The 11,713-nt window shown below is 37.7% G+C and overlaps 1 pseudogene; it reads right to left on the reverse strand.

Moving 5' to 3' along the window:
- The window catches only part of LOC107588387 (protocadherin gamma-A7-like), a 31,480-nt pseudogene extending 27,021 nt beyond the window's left edge, over positions 1-4,459 (reverse strand).
- Positions 4,460-11,713: the final 7,254 nt, after the last annotated feature.

Here is an 11,713-nt window from a genome sequence, read left to right on the forward strand (position 1 = left end):
TATTTATTAACAACAATTTGTCTTAATTAGATAGATAGATAGATAGATAGATAGATAGATAGATAGATAGATAGATAGATAGATAGATAGATAGATAGATAGATTTCAAATGAAAATTACAAGGGAAACAAAAAAGATTAGGAGAGTGAGGGAAGATAGAATAGAAAAAAAACCTTAAGAAGAGAGATGAAAGCTCTGAGTTCTGATCCAGAATAAACACATTCACTGTCATGTTACTGCTCAGAGACGGAGTTCCAGAGTCTGTTGCAACAACTTGAAACTGGAACATTTTAACAGTTTCAAAGTTAAAGCTCTTTAGTGCATACATTTCTCCATTTTCAGTTAATATTAATGAAAGATGCATATTTGTTTTCATCTCCAGGGTCTCTTCAAATGTTATAGTGTACAACAGCATTTTCATCTAAGTCACGATCAGAAGCAGACACAGAAAACAAAGATTTTCCTGGAATATTGTTTTCCATCACATAAAAAGCATAGGGTGAAACTGAAAATGCTGGACTATTGTCATTTACATCCGATATCTGCACAGTTATAGTTTTAAATGAAGACAAAGGTGGCTGCCCAGCATCTTTGGCTACTAACGTGATGTCATAGCGAGGCACAGTTTCTCTATCAAGAGATGAGGCTGTAACCAGTGCGTAAATGTTATCTTGGGATGATGCTGTTAGCCTGAAAGGTACTTCTTCAGTTATGTAGCACAACACTTTTCCATTTACACCAAATCACTGACGCTGATTAAAGCCACTGTAGTTCCAATTTTAGAGTCTTCAGGTACTGCACTTGAAAAAGATGTGACTTCTATCTCGGGCACATTGTCATTTACATCAATGATTTTTATGGTTATACTCTTATCTGATATGAGAGGAACAGGTCCTTTGTCTGATGCTTGGATATCTATTTCAAAGTTATTCATATCTTCAAAATCGATTTGACCGATCACAGTCATTTCTCCAGTCCTGGAGTTTAAATCAAAAAGTTTTGTAAGCCTACTGTCTATATCCTTTCCAAACGAATAAAAAATGTCTCCATTTGGACCATCATCCATATCAGTAGCATTAACCTGTATAACAGTTGTGCCCACAGGGACATTTTCTTGAAGCGTTACAGAGTAAACTTCTTGTGTGAAAACTGGCGTATTGTCATTAACATCTAAAACGTCAATTATTATATCCATTGTCCCAGACTTTGGGGGTCGCCCTCCATCAAGCGTGGTGAGGACTAGCTTGTGTCTTCGGCTTGTTTCTCTATCTAAAGGCTTTTGAAGAATTAAAAAGGGCATTTATGCGGAAATTATCATTATGACTGAGTTTATATTGTTGAACAGAGTTCATTCCGCCATCGGGATCCTGCGCCGCCTGATAGACTTCAAATGAAAATTACAAGGGAAACAAAAAAGATGAGGAGAGTGAGGAAAGATAGAATAGGAAACAAAACCTTAAGAAGAGAGATGAAAGCTCTGTGGCTGAGGGAGCGCTGTGTGTGTTCAGCAACATGGAATAAGGCCAATCCTGTCTGCTTGGTGGACTAAAATATGCTCGAGTAACAGCCTGAGGTGTTCAGCACATAAATAAACTCCAATAGATTAAAAAAAAATTTGCTGTCATCGGAGAGCTACATTAAAACGAGCAACCTCATTAATATGATGTTTATTTACACAGAAACGATCTTATTAACCATAGACAAGCACGACAGCACAACCCACTACACACACACTGAGAGAACACGCAACTAAGAGTGCCTCCCACAATCAAACATGAGTCTGTGTGTCCTCTTCACAGGGGGATGAATCTGTTGACACCATCTGCTGACTAAATTACAGTATCAACTTCTCCATCTAAATCCATTTCATGTAATAAACCCAGTTGTTTAAAACCCAGCAAGCTGACCAACCAATGCATACTGTTAATCTCTCTTGGTTTGTCTCCATTTCCTGTTCATGTTTCATTTTCTCAGGGTAATGAGTGTGTTGCTATGGATAACAGACAGAGAATGAATGGGAATCAGAATGTGCAGTGTGATGGAATGTTAATGATGACAGAATTTGTCATCACATCTGCAAGCATTTACGAATGAGACTGACAATAGATAAACACAATTTACAAATACAGATAAGGTCAGGGGAAATAAATGCTACAAGCAGATAAATTAGTGTGAGAGAGAGAGAGAGATTTTCTCCATTATTTTCATAAATTTAAAAATGGAAAATAAAATACTTTAAAAAACATTATCAAAAAATAAATAAATACATAAAAAAAAATGCATAAATCAAATACATCTTTGCATCTTTTGCAGCAAACCCTGTATTGGAGTTATTGAGATAATCTAGTGAGACACTAGACTTCATACTCTTCCAACAGCGAACTAACACTACATCACATATATACAGATTATACATAAACACATACATATGTTCAGTCCCTAGGTCTGAAACTTTCAAAATCTCATCATTCAGATTCAGGGTCCTTCAGTCTGTTGAACAATTTTATATTAGAGATCAGCTTCTCTTTCTAGGACATGAACAATTACTGCATATGTTTATTTTGAATGTATTAAATATGGTGATGAGAAGACAGTAAGGCCAAACAATATATAGAAACACAAAATCCATTAGAGATCACAATTTTACCTCTCCAGAATCTCTCCTCCTGTGATCTGGGATCACTAGAGTATTTCCATTACTGCCAGGGACTATAGTAGAGCCGATACTCATTCTGGGTCCAACTAACATGTACCGTTTGTCTCCAGATCTGTACTGGATGCTGTGACACAGAGTCCCGTCGTAATTTGTATCCTGTAAATATTTGGACGAATAGTCTGTCGATTTAGAGCACTGCATTACAATCAACACGATGATGCTGATGATAAAAAGCACTGAAACCGAGCCCAAAGTGATGATCAAATAAAATGTCACATTGTTTTCCTCCTCATCTTTTACGGTGTTTTTCACATCAGAAGCTGCAAAAGCCTCTTTGGGCTCCACAACTTTGACAATCACAGTCGCTGTTGCTGAGAGAGAAATGTTCCCATTGTCTTTGACCAGTATGAGCAGTTTATGCTGGGCCTCGTCTGTTTCTGTGAATGAGCGAAGGGTCCTTATCTGTCCTGTATAGCGGTCCAAACCAAAGAGACTGTGGTCACTAACTTCCTGCAGTGAAAATAATAACCAGCCATTGTATCCTATATCTGCGTCATAGGCTCTGACTTTAGTCACCAAATGACCTGCTTTCGCATTACGAGGAATCTCTTCCACACCCTCAGCAGAACCGTTAGCGTTGACTGGATATAAGACCACTGGAATGTTGTCGTTCTGATCCAGAATAAACACGTTCACTGTCACGTTACTGCTCAGAGACGGAGTTCCAGAGTCTGTTGCTACAACTTGAAACAGGAACATTTTAAGCCCACAGGGACATTTTCTTGAAGCATTACAGAGTAAACTTCTTGTGTGAAAACTGGCATATTGTCATTAACATCTAAAACGTCAACTATTATATCCATTGTCCCAGACTTTGGGGGTCGCCCTCCATCAAGCGCAGTGAGGACTAGCTTGTGTCTACGGCTTGTTTCTCTATCTAAAGGCTTTTGAAGAATTAAAAAGGGCATTTTGCGATCTTCTCCGCGATCTTTAACCTCTATGCGGAAATTATCATTATGACTGAGTTTATATTGTTGAACAGAGTTTATTCCGCCATCGGGATCCCGCGCCGCCTGTAACTGATACCGAGCTCCAGGTAGGGCTGATTCCGATATTTCCAACCGCTTTTCTTTTTCCGGGAATGTCGGGGCATGATCATTGACGTCCACAATTTCAATCGACAGGTAGTGAATCTCTAAAGGGTTTTCTAGTGCGATTTTTAGATTGATGACACACGAGCCGCTTCTCTCGCACACCTCCTCGCGATCTATTTTCCCATTTACACTTAAAATCCCGTCTTTCTGATTTACCGTGAACAGCGAGTCGCCTGAGGTTGAAACGATCCGAAATCCTCTCTCCTTTAACGTTCTGGTATCGAGACCTAAATCCTTCGCAAGGTTCCCGACCACAGATCCTTCTTTTTGCTCCTCAGAAAGAGAATATCGTATCTGTGCGCATACCTCTCTCCAAAGCAGTATTCCCAGTGCCATGAATAAAAGTCTGCGGCGCCATGACGAACGCGCCCTTTGTTGCATTTTGCAGGAAATTAAAACGGCGTTTAAAGATGTTCCACTCTAAAATGTTGACCCATAACAAAGTTAAGCGCTGACCATCAAAATCATGGTTTATGTTAGAAAATCCTTACGTACGAAGCAGGTAGCTCTTGGCGATTGTGAAGGCAATGTCCTCGGCGTTCTTAACGAACTGATGAAGAGAGCGAATGAAACTGCCAACACACGATGCCACGTCAGGTCCGTATTTTTGGTGCGCACTGACACCATGCGAATTTATTTTTCACTGCAAACGAACGTAACTGAAAAATTAAAACAATAGACAAGCTAAGTCGAATAACAGGTTTATCTGACAAAATGATAAACATTCTAAAAATGAACAAAGTGGAATAACATGAACATATAAATAAGTCATATTTAAGACAAGAGATGTATGTCCAAATGGCGCATATAATTGATTAGAATTGTTTACAAGCCACTGCAGTAGTATTGTAGTTTTATATCTCATGCCAACCAAAACAACTCACTTTTATAGCCCAGGGCTGCGTTTCTCGATATCGATTGATCTGAGAGCTTAAGAGCGTTTTCTACGAATCATTTTATGATCGTTCGTTGTTTCACGTGCGATTCCCAAAAATGCACTTAACGCAATCGCACGTAGCCGTACTTTAAGTGCTACTTAGGAGTCGCTATCCGTTTGTCAAGTGCTGAAATGTCACCTTATAGAATGGCTCGTAATTGTAGTACACGCTCGTTTATTGAAATGTTAACCTAATGCTGCGTTCCAGACAACTCAGATATAAGAACTATTATATTACATTATATGAATACGTATAATATACTTTACATAATAATAATAACATTTCCTACATTACTTCTTTTATTCATTTTTTGTTCAGTCATTTAATGTAGATGTGTATTTCTATTTTTTCTGCCGTTTTTAATTATTTCATTTATAAATTCATAAAAACGAGTAATAAAGTGTACAATAAAGTACAATCAAAGCTTTCTATTATAATTACACTGCACTTGAATAAAGTTAAAGGTGCAATCTGCCGATTTTCCTGCAGGTGACCGCATAAATCTGTCTTCTTACGATGCACTTAGGGCTTTACGATTACTCCAGAGCACTCATAGATCTACAATGATTTTCAAGGGCTACTTAAGTTACGATGCTTTTGGGAAACAGACCGTAATATTAAGATCAGTCCTACGATCGTTTTTACGAACTTCTTAGGCTTACGAAGCTTTTGGGAAACGCAGCCCAGGTCTACAATCATAAACGTTAACTTGTGATCTTTTAAACAAGCTATCAATGGCATTAGAAAGGAGTTCAAAGTTAATTGGCATCAAAAAGAAGTTCACTGTATTACACATACAGCTAGTACCTGGATCACTGTCACTCAATAATTATGTGAACTTGAAGCTTATTACCAAACATTCTAATGGAAAACTTTCATTCTAAAGCCATCATAGTATGACATGGAGTTGACAAAACATGATGTGTAAGGCCAATAATTCTCAAAGTAGGGACTACTGTATGACGCCCTTCCTTTACTAAAAGCTATAGTACTTGGATTGTATAACATTATGACATATTTTTAAATATAACTAATTTTAAAGACTTGCATTTTATATGTAGGGGAAAAAAGCGTAAACCACCACACTAAATAATCATCATCATCAATCGATCGATCGATCAATCGATCGATCGATCGATCGATAGATAAAGATAGACAGATAGATAGACAGACTTCGGCAAAGTTTGCTAGTTTTATCTGAACATGAAATTGTCAAACTGTACCATCAAATACAAATCTTATAAATTCAATGAAAATATATCAATATAACTTGACTTACTCTATAAATTTCACCTCAAAATATCTAATTAATCTTCAGTTTAAAAAAATCAAGCATAGGTCATTTTCACATGCTGAATATAATTTTTATAAATATTATTAACTAGTTGTAATGTATAAGAAGAGTAAGCAAGAAAAGACACACTGTACTGGAATTTACTGCATATTTAGTAAAGCAAAACAATGGTCTTCATGTAGCGACCCACAATCTAAGTACAAGATTCATGCTTCAGCACAATAGCAACCACAAATATGGCAACAACACAAACTCTTCTATTTATGAAAATTCAACACTAGCGAGTATGCGCTGCACTTAGTAACATTTCATCATATACTATTCTGATCCAATCCCATGCAAAGTATGTCTATGTTGGGACCCAGAAATCCACTATCCAGATCCAGTAATGCATGTCTAAGAGTTTGATGCAACTCTTTCACTATGATCCATATCTCAATGGTAATGGGCATTCAAATGCATATAAAAATAAAAAATATATCATACCGTAAAGTTTCTTACCTCCCCAGAATCTCTTCTCCTGCGATCTGGGATCACTAGAGTGTTCCTATTACTGCCCGGGACTATAGTAGAGCCAATACTCATTCTGGGTCCAACTAGCATGTACCGTTTGTCTCCAGATCTGTACTGGATGCTGTGACACAGAGTCCCGTCGTAATTTGTATCCTGTAAATACTTAGACGAATAGTCTGTCGATTTAGAGCACTGCATTATAATCAAAACGATGATGCTAATGAGAAAAAGCACTGAAACTGAACCCAAAGTGATGATCAAATAAAATGTCACATTGTTTTCCTCCTCGTCTTTTACTGCGTTTTTCACATCAGAAGCTGCAAAAGCCTCTTTGGGCTCCACAACTTTGACAATCACAGTCGCTGTCGCTGAGAGTGAAACGTTCCCATTGTCTTTGACCAGTATGAGCAGTTTATGCTGGGCCTCGTCTGTTTCTGTGAATGAGCGAAGGGCCCTTATCTGTCCTGTATAGCGGTCCAAACCAAAGAGACTGTGGTCACTAACTTCCTGCAGTGAAAATAATAACCAGCCATTGTATCCTATATCTGCGTCATAGGCTCTGACTTTAGTCACCAAATGACCTGCGTTCACATTACGGGGAATCTCTTCCACACCCTCAGCAGAACCGTTAGCGCTGGCTGGATATAAGACCACTGGAACGTTGTCGTTCTGATCCAGAATAAACACATTCACTGTCACGTTACTGCTCAGAGACGGAGTTCCAGAGTCTGTAGCAACAACTTGAAACTGGAACATTTGAACTTTTTCAAAGTCAAAGCTCTTTAGTGCATAAATCTCTCCATTTTCAGAGTTAATATTAATGAAAGATGCATATTTGTTTTCATCTCCAGGGTCTCTCCAAATGTTATAGTGTACAACAGCATTTTCATCTAAGTCACGATCAGAAGCAGACACAGAAAACAAAGATTTTCCTGGAATATTGTTTTCCATCACATAAAAAGCATAGGGTGAAACTGAAAATGCTGGACTATTGTCATTTACATCCGATATCTGCACAGTTATAGTATTAAATGAAGAGAAAGGTGGATGCCCAGCATCTTTGGCTACTAACGTGATGTCATAGCGAGACACAGTTTCTCTATCAAGAGATGAGGCTGTAACCAGTGCGTAAATGTTATCTTGGGATGATGCCGTTAGCCTGAAAGGTACTTCTTCAGTTATGTAGCACAACACTTTTCCATTTACACCAGAGTCCAAATCACTGACGCTGATTAAAGCCACTGTAGTTCCAATTTTAGAGTCTTCAGGTACTGCACTTGAAAAAGATGTGACTTCTATCTCGGGCACATTGTCATTTACATCAATGATTTTTATGGTTATACTCTTATCTGATGTGAGAGGAGCGCTTCCTTTGTCTGATGCTTGGATATCTATTTCAAAGTTATTCATCTCTTCAAAATCTATTTGACCGATCACAGTCATTTCTCCAGTCCTGGAGTTTAAATCAAAAAGTTTTGTAAGCCTACTGTCTATATCCTTTCCAAACGAATAAAAAATGTCTCCATTTGGACCATCATCCATATCAGTAGCATTAACCTGTATAACAGTTGTGCCCACAGGGACATTTTCTTGAAGCGTTACAGAGTAAACTTCTTGTGTGAAAACTGGCATATTGTCATTAACATCTAAAACGTCAACTATTATATCCATTGTCCCAGACTTTGGGGGTCGCCCTCCATCAAGCGCAGTGAGGACTAGCTTGTGTCTACGGCTTGTTTCTCTATCTAAAGGCTTTTGAAGAATTAAAAAGGGCATTTTGCGATCTTCTCCGCGATCTTTAACCTCTATGCGGAAATTATCATTATGACTGAGTTTATATTGTTGAACAGAGTTCATTCCGCCATCGGGATCCCGCGCCGCCTGTAACTGAAACCGAGCTCCAGGTAGGGCTGATTCCGATATTTCCAACCGCTTTTCTTTTTCCGGGAATGTCGGGGCATGATCATTGACGTCCACAATTTCAATCGACAGGTAGTGAATCTCTAAGGGGTTTTCTAGTGCGATTTTTAGATTGATGACACACGAGCCGCTTCTCTCGCACACCTCCTCGCGATCTATTTTCCCATTTACACTTAAAATCCCGTCTTTCTGATTTACCGTGAACAGCGAGTCGCCTGAGGTTGAAACGATCCGAAATCCTCTCTCCTTTAACGTTCTGGTATCGAGACCTAAATCCTTCGCAAGGTTCCCGACCACAGATCCTTCTTTTTGCTCCTCAGAAAGAGAATATCGTATCTGTGCGCATACCTCTCTCCAAAGCAGTATTCCCAGTGCCATGAATAAAAGTCTGCGGCGCCATGACGAACGCGCCCTTTGTTGCATTTTGCAGGAAATTAAAACGGCGTTTAAAGATGTTCCACTCTAAAATGTTGACCCATAACAAAGTTAAGCGCTGACCATCAAAATCATGGTTTATGTTAGAAAATCCTTACGTACGAAGCAGGTAGCTCTTGGCGATTGTGAAGGCAATGTCCTCGGCGTTCTTAACGAACTGATGAAGAGAGCGAATGAAACTGCCAACACACGATGCCACGTCAGGTCCGTATTTTTGGTGCGCACTGACACCATGCGAATTTATTTTTCACTGCAAACGAACGTAACTGAAAAATTAAAACAATAGACAAGCTAAGTCGAATAACAGGTTTGTCTGACAAAATGATAAACATTCTAAAAATGAACAAAGTGGAATAACATGAACATTTAAATAAGTCATATTTAAGACAAGAGATGTATGTCCAAATGGCGCACAGAAGTGATTTTAATTGTTTACAAGCCACTGCAGTAGTATTGTAGTTTTATATCTCATGCCAACCAAAACCGTCCACTTTATGTAGCCTAGTTACAATCATGAACGTTGAAATTTTAAACAAATAATCAATGGCATTAGAGTGTATGCTAGTTCATAGTTCACTGGAAATGAAAAGTAATCATTTTATGAAAGTAATTCATTTTATAACAAACAGGTAGTAGCTGGATCATTTGTCACTCAATATTTATGTGAACTTGAAGCTTATTAACAAACATTCTAACTTTAATTCACATTGTAAAGCTATCATAGTATATCATATACTGTACATGGAGTTCACAAAACATGATGTGTAAGGCCAATAATTCTCAGAGTATGGACTACTCTATAACACTCTTCTTTTACTAAAAGCTTTAGAACAAGGATTGTATAACAATTATTACTTATAAAATGTAAGTCTTAGTTTACCTAAACATATGTAAGAAAAAAAACATAGACCACCATACTACTACTACTACTACTAATCATCATCATCATCATCATCATCTAAATAAATAAATAAATAAATAAATAAAGATAGGATGTACCATGAAATAATAATCGTATTAATTCAATGAAAAGACATCCGTTTAACTTCACTTATTCTTTGAATTTCACCACAAAATATCTAATTAATCTTCAGTTCAAAAAATGGTTTTATATATTTTTAATAAATATTTTCAACTAACTGTAATGTATGAGAAGAGTAAACAAGAAAAGACACACTGCACTGACATTTGCACAGCTACTGCATATTTAGTAAAGCAACACCATGGTCTTCATAGAGGCCCACGATCTAAGTACAAGATCCATGCTTCAGCACAATAATAATCATAAAAATGGCAACAACATGAACTCTTCTAAATCTGAAAATTAAACACTAGTGAGTACATCCTTCACTTAGAAACATTTCAACATATACTATTCTGATCCAATCCCATGCAAAGTATGTTGGGACCCAGAAATCCACTGTCCAAGTAATGCATGTATAAGAGGTTGATGCAACTCTTTCACCACAATCTATATCTAAATGGTAATGGCATAAAAATACACATAAAAATAAAAATATATCAACCTTTAAAGTTTCTTACCTCCCCAGAACCTCTCCTCCTGCGATCTGGGATCACTAGAGTGTTCCTATTACTGCCCGGGACTATAGTAGAGCCAATACTCATTCTGGGTCCAACTAACATGTACCGTTTGTCTCCAGATCTGTACTGGATGCTGTGACACAGAGTCCCGTCGTAATTTGTGTCCTGTAAATACTTGGACGAATAGTCTGTCGATTTAGAGCACTGCATTACAATTAACACGATGATGCTGATGACAAAAAGCACTGAAACCGAGCCCAAAGTGATGATCAAATAAAATGTCACATTGTTTTCCTCCTCTTCATTTACTGTTTTTTTCACATCAGAAGCTGCAAAAGCCTCTTTGGGCTCCACAACTTTGACAATCACAGTCGCTGTTGCTGAAAGTGAAACGTTCCCATTGTCTTTGACCAGCAATTTTGAACTGGAATGTTTTAACAGTTTCAAAATCAAAGCTCTTTAGCGCATAAATCTCCCCATTTTCAGAGTTTATATTAATGAAAGATGCATATTTGTTTTCTACACCATCTCTCCATATTTGATAACTGACTACACTGTTTTCACTTGTGTCTTTGTCAGAGGCAGACACAGAAAATAAAGATTTGCCTGGAGCATTATTCTCCATCACATAAAATGAATAAGGAGAAAAAGAAAACTCTGGAACATTGTCATTAACATCTGATACGTGTACAGTTATAGATTTAACAGAAGATTGTGGTGGCTGACCAGCATCTTTGGCTTCTAATGTGATGTCATAGCGAGAAATTGTCTCTCTGTCAAGAGATGATATTGTCACTAATGTGTATGTATTTTCTTGTGATGACGGCATTAATTTGAAAGGTATGTCCTCAGGTAATGAACATGTGACTCTCCCATTAATTTCAGAATCTAAATCAGAGACACTTATTAAAGCTACCGTTGTGCCGGGTTTGGAGTCCTCAGGAATAGCACTTGAGAATGATGTCACTTCTATCTGAGGGGAATTGTCATTTACATCAGCAATTTTTATAGTTAAACTTTTATCTGTTGTTAGAGGAACGATTCCTTTGTCAGATGCTTGAATATCAATCTCATATTTATCTTTAACTTCAAAATCCAAGAGACCGGTCACAACGATTTCTCCTGTGACTGGATTAATATTAAAAAGTTTACGCAGTTTATCATTGACGTCATGCCCTAATGAATAAACTATTTCGCTGTTCTGACCTTCATCCAAATCAGTTGCGTTCACCCTAAAAATAGTTGTGCCAACGGGAGTGTT

The sequence above is a fragment of the Sinocyclocheilus grahami genome, unplaced genomic scaffold (genome assembly GCF_001515645.1).
Source record: "Sinocyclocheilus grahami isolate Dianchi unplaced genomic scaffold, SAMN03320097.WGS_v1.1 scaffold102.1, whole genome shotgun sequence".
Classification (NCBI taxonomy): domain Eukaryota; kingdom Metazoa; phylum Chordata; class Actinopteri; order Cypriniformes; family Cyprinidae; genus Sinocyclocheilus; species Sinocyclocheilus grahami.